The sequence below is a fragment of the Schistocerca piceifrons genome, chromosome 9 (assembly GCF_021461385.2).
Source record: "Schistocerca piceifrons isolate TAMUIC-IGC-003096 chromosome 9, iqSchPice1.1, whole genome shotgun sequence".
NCBI lineage: Eukaryota > Metazoa > Arthropoda > Insecta > Orthoptera > Acrididae > Schistocerca > Schistocerca piceifrons.
This window is the reverse complement of record NC_060146.1, coordinates 45089687-45098564: the sequence shown is the minus strand read 5'-3', so window position 1 is coordinate 45098564 and position 8878 is coordinate 45089687.

The window sequence follows — 8878 nt, the reverse complement described above, 5'->3', positions numbered from 1 at the left end:
ACAGAGGATGACACACGTAAAGCTGAAATACTAAACACCTTTTTCCAAAGCTGTTTCACAGAGGAAGACCGCACTGCAGTTCCTTCTCTAAATACTCCCACGAACGAAAAAAAGGCTGACATCGAAATAAGTGTCCAAGGAATAGAAAAGCAACTGAAATCACTCGACAGAGGAAAGTCCACTGCACCTGACGGAATACCAATTCGATTCTACACAGAGTACGAGAAAAAACTTGCCCCGTTCTAACAGCTCTGTACTGCAAGTCTCTAGAGGAACGGAAGGTTCCAAATGATTGGAAAAGAGCACAGGTAGTCCCAGTCTTCAAGAAGGATCGTAGAGCAGATGCGCCAAACTATAGACCTTTATCTCTGACATCGATCTGTTGTAGAATTTTAGAACATTTTTTTGCTCGCGTATCATGTCATTTCTGGAAACCCAGTCTACTCTGTAGGAATTAACATGGATTCCGGAAACAGCGATCATGTGAGACCCAACTCGCTTTATTTGTTCATGAGACCCAGAAAATATTAGATACAGGATCCCAGGTAGATGCCATTTTCCTCGACTTCCGGAAGGCGTTAGATACAGTTCTGCACTGTCGCCTGATAATCGAAGTAAGAGCCTACGGAATATCAGACGAGCTGTGTGGCTGGACTGTAGAGTTTTTAGCAAACAGAACACAGCATGTTGTTCTCAATGGAGAGACGTCTACAGCCGTTAAAGTAACCTCTGGCGTGCCACAGGGGAGTGTTATGGGACCATTGAGTTTCACAATATATATAAATGACCTAGTAGATAGTGTCGGAAGTTCCATGCGGGTTTTCGCGGATGATGCTGTAGTATACAGAGAAGTTGCAGCATTAGAAAATTGCAGCGATATGCAGGAAGATCTGCAACGGATAGGCAATTGGTGCAGGGAGTGGTAACTGACCCTTAATGTAGGCAAATGTAATGTATTGCGAATACACAGAAAGAAGGATCCTTTATTGTACGATTATATAATAGCGGAACAAACACTGGTAGCAGTTACTTCTGTAAAATATCTGGGAGTATGCGTGCGGAACGATTTGAAGTGGAATGATCATATGAAACTAATTGTTGGTAAGGCGGGTGCCAGGTTGAGATTCATTGGGAGAGTCCTTAGAAAATGTAGTCCATCAACGAAGGAGGTGGCTTGCAAAACACTCGTTCCGCCTATACTTGAGTATTGCTCATCAGTGTGGGATCCGTACCAGGTCGGGTTGACGGAGGAGATAAAGAAGATCCAAAGAAGAGCGGCGCGTTTCGTCACAGGGTTATTTGGTAAGCGTGATAGCGTTACGGAGATGTTTAGCAAACTCAAGTGGCAGACTCTGCAAAAGAGGCGCTCTGCATCGCGGTGTATCTGTCCAGGTTTCGAGAGGGTGCGATTCTGGTTGAGGTATCGAATAAATTGCTTCTCCCTACTTCCCGAGGAGATCACGAATGTAAAATTAGAGAAATTCGAGCGCGCACGGAGGCTTTCCGGCAGTCGTTGCTCCCGCGAACCATACGCGGCTGGAACAGGAAAGGGAGGTAATGACAATGGCACGTAAAGTGCCTCCCGCCACACACTGTTGGGTGGCTTGCGGAGTATAAATGTAGATGTAGATGTAGACCATCGACCTAGAAAAGCCGAAGAGCCTACACGTTTCTATTCAACGACGGTCGAATCCCGATGGAGCCGTCCCAACTGCAATCGTAATTGATGATGCCGTTGGGTCAAGATGTAAGCATGTGGGTGTGGTCTGCTGCGGTGCTCCATGTTCAACAAACTACGATGTGCCCCAATAGCGTGCTCTTTCGGCAGATCACAGTCTATTCTACTTTAAAGAGCAGACAAACTTCCGAAACCCACGTTCTACGAAGAGTCGTGGACGTACAACCACTTAGCTCCTAGTGGTAGTTACACTGTCCTAACTTTTTCCGTAGATGGTCACGGCAGTGGCACGGGAACATTCGACCAGCTTCGCCGTTTCGAGATACTCGCTAACGGGCTCCGCGTAATAATAATCTGCTCGTTTATCTCAACGGATTTCCACATTTTCAGCCAATGACTTCGCTGTGTTGAGCCCCCATCCGCGTCTGCTCGGTTTACACACCTTCGTTAGCACTACACGTGCCAGCAACGCCACCCTGCTGCATGCAGCGTCACGGTGGGCAATGGGTATGATGTTCTACATCTACATCAACATCCGTACTCCGCAAGCCACCTGACGGTGTGTGGCGGAGGGTACCCTGAGTACCTCTATCGGATCTCCCTTCTGTTACAGTCTCGTATTGTTCGTGGAAAGAAAGATTGTCGGTATGCCTCTGTGTGGGCTCTAATCTCTCTGATTTTATCCTCATGGTCTCTTCGCGAGATATACGTAGGAGGGAACAATATACTGCTTGACTCCTCGGTGAAGATATGTTCTCGAAACTTTAACAAAAGCCCGTACCGAGCTACTGAGCGTCTCTCCTGCAGAGTCTTCCACTGGCGTTTATCATCTCCGTAACGCTTTCGCGATTACTAAATGATCCAGTAACGAAGCGCGCTGCTCTCCGTTGGATCTTCTCTCTCTCTTCTATAAACCCTATCTGGTACGGATCCCACACTGGTTAGCAATATTCAAGCAGTGGGCGAACAAGTGTACTGTAACCTATTTCCTTCGTTTTCGGATTGAATTTCCCTAGGATTCTTCCAATGAAACTCAGTCTGTCATCTGCTTTACCGACGATTAACTTTATATGATCAGTCCATTTTAAATCACTCCTAATGGCTACTTCCAGATAATTTATGGAATTAACTGCTTCCAGTTGCTGACCTACTATATTGTAGCTAAATGATAAAGGATCTTTCTTTCTATGTATTCGCAGCACAGTACACTTGTATACATTGAGATTCAATTGCCATTTCCTGCACCATGCGTCAATTCGTTGCAGATCCTCCTGCATTTTGGTACAATATTCCATTGTTACAACCTCTCGATATACTACAGCATCATCCGCAAAAAGCCTCAGTGAACTTCCGATGTTATCCACAAGGTCATTTATGTGTATTATGAATAGCAACGGTCCTACGACACTCTCCTGCGGCACACCCGAAATTACTCTCACTTCGGAAGACTTCTCTCCATTGAGAATCATATGCTGCGTTCTGCTGCTAGGAACTCTTCAATCCAGTAACACTATTGGTCTTATAGTCCATATGCTCTCACTTTGTTCATCAAACGACTTTGGGGAACTGTATCGAACGCCTTGCGGAAGTCAAGAAACACGGCATCTACCTGTGAACCCGTGTCTATGGCCCTCCGAGTCTCGTGGACGAATAGCGCGAGCTGGGTTTCACACGACCGTCTTTTTCGAAACCCATGCTGATTCCTACAGAGTAGATTTCTAGTCTCCAGAAAAGTCATTATACTCGAACATAATACGTGTTCCAAAATTCTACAACTGATCGACGTTAGAGATATAGGTCTATAGTTCTGCACATCTGTTCGACGTCCCTTCTTGAAAACGGGGATGACCTGTGGCCTTTTCCAATCCTTTGGAACGCTACGCTCTTCTAGAGACCTACGGTACGCCGCTGCAAGAAGGGGGGCAACTTCCTCCGGGTACTCTGTGTAAAATCGAACTCTAATCCCATCAGGTCCAGCGGCCTTTCCTCTCTCGAGCGATTTTAATTGTTTCTCTATCCCTCTGTCGTCTATTTCGATATCTACCATTTTGTCATCTGTGCGACAATCTAGAGAAGGAACTACAGTGCAGTCTTCCTCTGTGAAACAGCTTCGGAAAAAGGTATTTAATATTTCGGCCTTTAGTCTGTCATTCTCTGTTTCAGTACCATTTTGGTCACAGAGTGTCTTGACATTTTGTTTTGATCCACCTACCGCTTTGACATAAGACCAAAATGTCTCAGGATTTTCTGCCAAGTCAGTACATAGAACTTTACTTTCGAATTCATTGAACGCCTCTCGCATAGCCCTCCTCACACTACATTTCGCTTAGCGTAACTTTTGTTTGTCTGCAAGGCTTTGGCTATGTTTATGTTTGCTGTGAAGTTCCCTTTGCTTCCGCAGCAGTTTTCTAACTCGGTTGTTGTACCACGGTGGCTCTTTTCCATCTCTTACGATCTTGCTTGGCACATACTCATCTAACACATATTATACGATGGTTTTGAACTTTGTCCACTGATCCTCAACACTAACTGTACTTGAGACAAGACTTTTGTGTTGAGCCATCAAGTACTCACTTATGCTAAACAGAAAAATCTTCCCACCTTTTTTAATATTTCTATTTACGGCTGAAATCATCGGTGCAGTAACCGCTTTACGATCGCTGATTCCCTGTTCTGGGTGAACTGTTTCAAATAGTTCGGGTCTGTTTGTCACTAGAAGGTCTAATATGTTATCGCCACGAGTCGGTTCTCTGTTTAACTGCTCAAGGTAGTTTTCAGATAATGCACTTTAAAAAATTTCACTGGACTCTTTGTCCCTGCCAGCCGTTATAAACATTTGAGTCTCCCAGTCTATATCCGGCAAATAAAAATCTCCACCCAGAACTGTAACATGGTCGGAAAATGTACTAGAAATATTTTCCAAATTTTCCTTCAGGTGCTCTGCCACAACAGGTGCTGAGCCAGGGGGCCTATAGAGACATCCAATTACCATGTCTGAGCCTGCTTTAACCGTGACCTTCACCTAAATTATTTCACATTTCGGATCTCCGTCAATTTCCTTCGATACTATTGCTCCTCTTATCGCTATAAACACGCCTCCCCCTTCACTGTCCAGCCTGACTCTGCGGTATACATTCCAACCTGAGTTTAGGATTTCATTACTGTTTACATCTGGTTTGAGCCAACTTTCTGTCCCTAGTACTATGTGGGCATTGTGACCGTTTATTAATGAGAGCAGTTGTGGGACCTTTCTATAGACGCTCCTGCAGTTTAGTATTACCACATTAATATTGTTATCCCCTGTTGCGTTTTGCCTACTACAACCTTGTCGCGTCTTGTCGGGCCTAGGAAGGGAATTCTCTACTAACCTAAAAAACCCACATGTGCACTCCACATGTACTCCGCTACCCTTGTAGCCGCTTCCTGCGTGTAGTGCGCGCCTGACCTATTCTGGGGGACCCTACATTTCTCCACCCGATAGCGGAGGTCGAGAAATTTGCACCGCAGATCTCCACAGAATCGTCTGAGCCTCTGGTTTAAGCCTTCCATTCGGCTCCAAACCAGAGGACCGCTATCGGTTCTAGGAACGATGTTACAAATAGTTAGCTCAGATTCCACCCCGCGAGCGAGGCTTTCCGCCTTCACAAACTCCGCCAACCGTCTGTACGAACTGAGGATGACCTCTGAACCCAGACGGCAGGAGTCATTGGTGGCGACATGAGCAACAATTTGCAGTCGGGTGCACCCAGTGCTCTCTATCGCCGCCGGCAGGGTCTCCTCCACATCTTGGATGAGACCCCCCAGCAAGCAGACAGAGTGAACACTGGCCTTCTTCCCCGACCTTTCTTTATTTCCCTAAGGGGCTCCATCACCCGCCTAACGTTGGAGCTCCCAATAACTAATAAACCCCTCCCCCCGTGTGCCTGCTCGGACCTTGCTGAAGGAGCGGCCACATGTCCACTCACAGGCAGAGCGGGCGATGCCACACGGCCAGCCTCCACATTGATCCTCCACCTCGTGCGCCGCGCTGAACCCGCCACTCCCCTTGGGGAGAGGGTGGCCCAACCGCGCCCGGTACCCGCGAAGATGTCTCGACAGCAGGGACAGTGGGTGAAGCATGTAACACCTGGGGTGTACCATGCGACGCACCAGACTCCCCACTGCCGCTACACTCCGAGGCAGCAGCCCGAAGACGGCTGACCGCGGCCATCGACACGTTCAGCTGTTCGCGAACAGTGGCCAGCTCCTCCTGCGTCCGTACACAGCAGTCACACATCCTATCCATCCGAAGAAATCAATTTACTGTAGACAGTTAATCAACTTTTAACTAGACTGCTAATTCTCTGAAGGCGGCTGATTGTTGACTAAACTGTGGTTACTAGACACTTCTTGTAGAAAACAATGAAAATAGCACTACCTGTCTCTGGACTGTATTCAAAACAAACACTAGCACTACCGGCACTACAGGTGACTAAAGAGACTCTCTCTGACTGTATTCAAAACAAACACGAAATCTATGGAACACATCACTGTATAAAATGGTTTTTTTAGATTCTTTTTTGTTATATGTTTCTGTAATTCCATCTTTTTTGAATGGAAGACTGGGACTGTGGCTGGTCGACGAACTGCAGAAAGGAAATATCCAACTGTCGCAAATTTATGGAATAACTTTTATTCTGTGGTGCTGCTCTTGTTGGGATGTCAGATGTTAGCTTTTCGACTCAAAACAGATTACACGACGTACACGGACATAAATAACGAGAAACCTTCGCAAGCATTATCAAATGAAAATCAAGTAATATATAGCTACATCTATTTATATCTGGTGCGCTGTCTGAGAAGGATCTTATCTTTGAACACAAGTGCAATTTCTGTTCGTCTCATTACGTATTTCCTTCATTAACCCTCTGTACTAAGCTGTAGCAGTTCTTTCATCGAGCTTTATTACTTTACAGTGGCACATCATGCGAAAATTACTTCTGTTCTTAAGTTTTGCATGCCTTTGTATAACTGTAAAAGGACGCACATGAAATAAACAACATAAAGACGATCAAGCAATAAAAGGTAAATAGATACAAATAATGTTCGGCGTAACTTAAAATTATTTCATTTATATTTTAAAGTTTGTGGGCACAAATAAACTTACTACCCCTATGTCGGCACTGAAATTATATAATGCTCAATCCCATAAAGTATTAAAGAAAAATGTTTAAAGAATGACAAGATAACAAAAGAGTAAGAACTAAGGAGCATTAGACAGTCCACGTCTTCGACTTCTCCTCTTGTCTTAAATCGTTTCTCCCATTACGTTAGCGGGAGAAGATTTACGCCAGTAGATATGGCCCATTTCTGCTCATACGATAATATAAATCTTTATTCAAAATTTCTTCATTTTTGAGCTTCGTTGTCCACTAGATCATTTCCAGCGACCTCCAGTATAACACCCCAAATCTCTCCAGACTTCGCAGGCCACGTCTCTGAGCCATACAAGGCCACACTTGAATAAAAACCGTTATTTATCGTTTCTACGTTTATGACCCTTGATGCAAGCAGTAATTTTATCGACTAGTACTGTTATTCGTATTAATTTTCATGTTATGTTTCGCTTTCAAGATCTAGTTTATTATTGCTAACGTTTATTTGCAGTTTCTCTTCGTTTTCTTCATGACACCTACGTAGTCAGCAAAACTTATCACAGTAATTTCCACTGCACTTAGTTTTATCCCTTACGTATGTTCTTTACATTCCACACTGCCTCTGTCATACTCACTCTGAACAACGCTGACGACAATTAACATCAATTTACATCAGGGATTATCGAAAACTATTCAGTTATGCAGTTTAATTTTCAAACTAAATACACTGCTGGCTCTGAAATGTACTTTATCACAAAATGGTTCAAATGGCTCTGAGCACTATGCGACTTAACTTCTGAGGTCATCAGTCGCCTAGAACTTAGAACTAATTAAACCCAACTAACCTAAGGACATCACACACATCCATGCCCGAGGCAGGATTCGAACGTGCGACCGTAGCGGTCGCTCGGCTCCAGACTGCAGCGCGTAGAACCGCACGGCCACTCCGGCCGGCTACTTTATCATAAACTGCAACTGTTTGCAATAAGTATTTGTATTTCTCTAAACAAAATTTTAATAAAATACGATAGAAAAACGTGTAAAACAAGCAGCCCTTGGAAGTTGCTACGAAAAAATCGGTAAATATGAAATATGATGGTGAAGATGGAGATAAACATAACATTTGAAGAAACAAACATATTTAAACTACACAAAATCAGTTTCCGCAAAAACGTGCAAAAACGTAACGGGACATAGAGAATGTTCCACTGAGCAATTTGAGATAGAGAACCTCGTGTCGGAGAAGTCAGTTTAAAGAGATATGGAAGTAAACTTGTCTACCGCTTTATCTAGCATTACTATTTTCCAGCATAGTTACAACTAACGTTGTTACAAATGGTTCAAATGGCTCTGAGCACTATGGGACTTAACACGTGAGGTCATCAGTCCCCTAGAACGTAGAACTACTTAAACCTAACTAACCTAAGGACATCACACACATCCATGCCCGAGGCAGGATTCGAACCTGCGACCGTAGCAGCAGCACGGTTCCGGACTGAAGCGCCTAGGACCGCCCGGGGCCACAGCGGCCGGCTGTTACAAGTTTACATGTATTTAGATGTACATTCTTTATTTCCTGCAACGAAGCAAGGATGAAGAGCTTGATTTCCAGGAAGTCATGAGGCGGGTTTTGTTTACTTGACTTGTGCATAAGGCGACTCTGTCGTATCGTATTTACATTGTCCTATGACAGAACGTGCTGTGTATCAACGACAGACTCTTTCAGTGCTCTTTCAGTGCTCTTCAGAGACGTACAGTAAAATACGGTGTAACAGTAACGGTACAGTATTCCGTGGTCGCTGGATTGAAAGGGAAGGTCCGATTGCCGGCCGGAGTGGCCGTGCGGTTTAAACTCTGAAAGGCATCAATTATCAGTAACAGGGAAATAATTATAATTCCATGACAGATCTGTTAACTTCACTAACTTCTAAATAAAGTTCTGAACCAATTATTTGTCTATATAGCACAGGTGATTCTTTTCACATTCATCTGTAGTGGTCAGTCAGAACATTATGACCATCGACCAACTGTCCACATAAACCCGTCCAGGTGATAACAGCGTCAT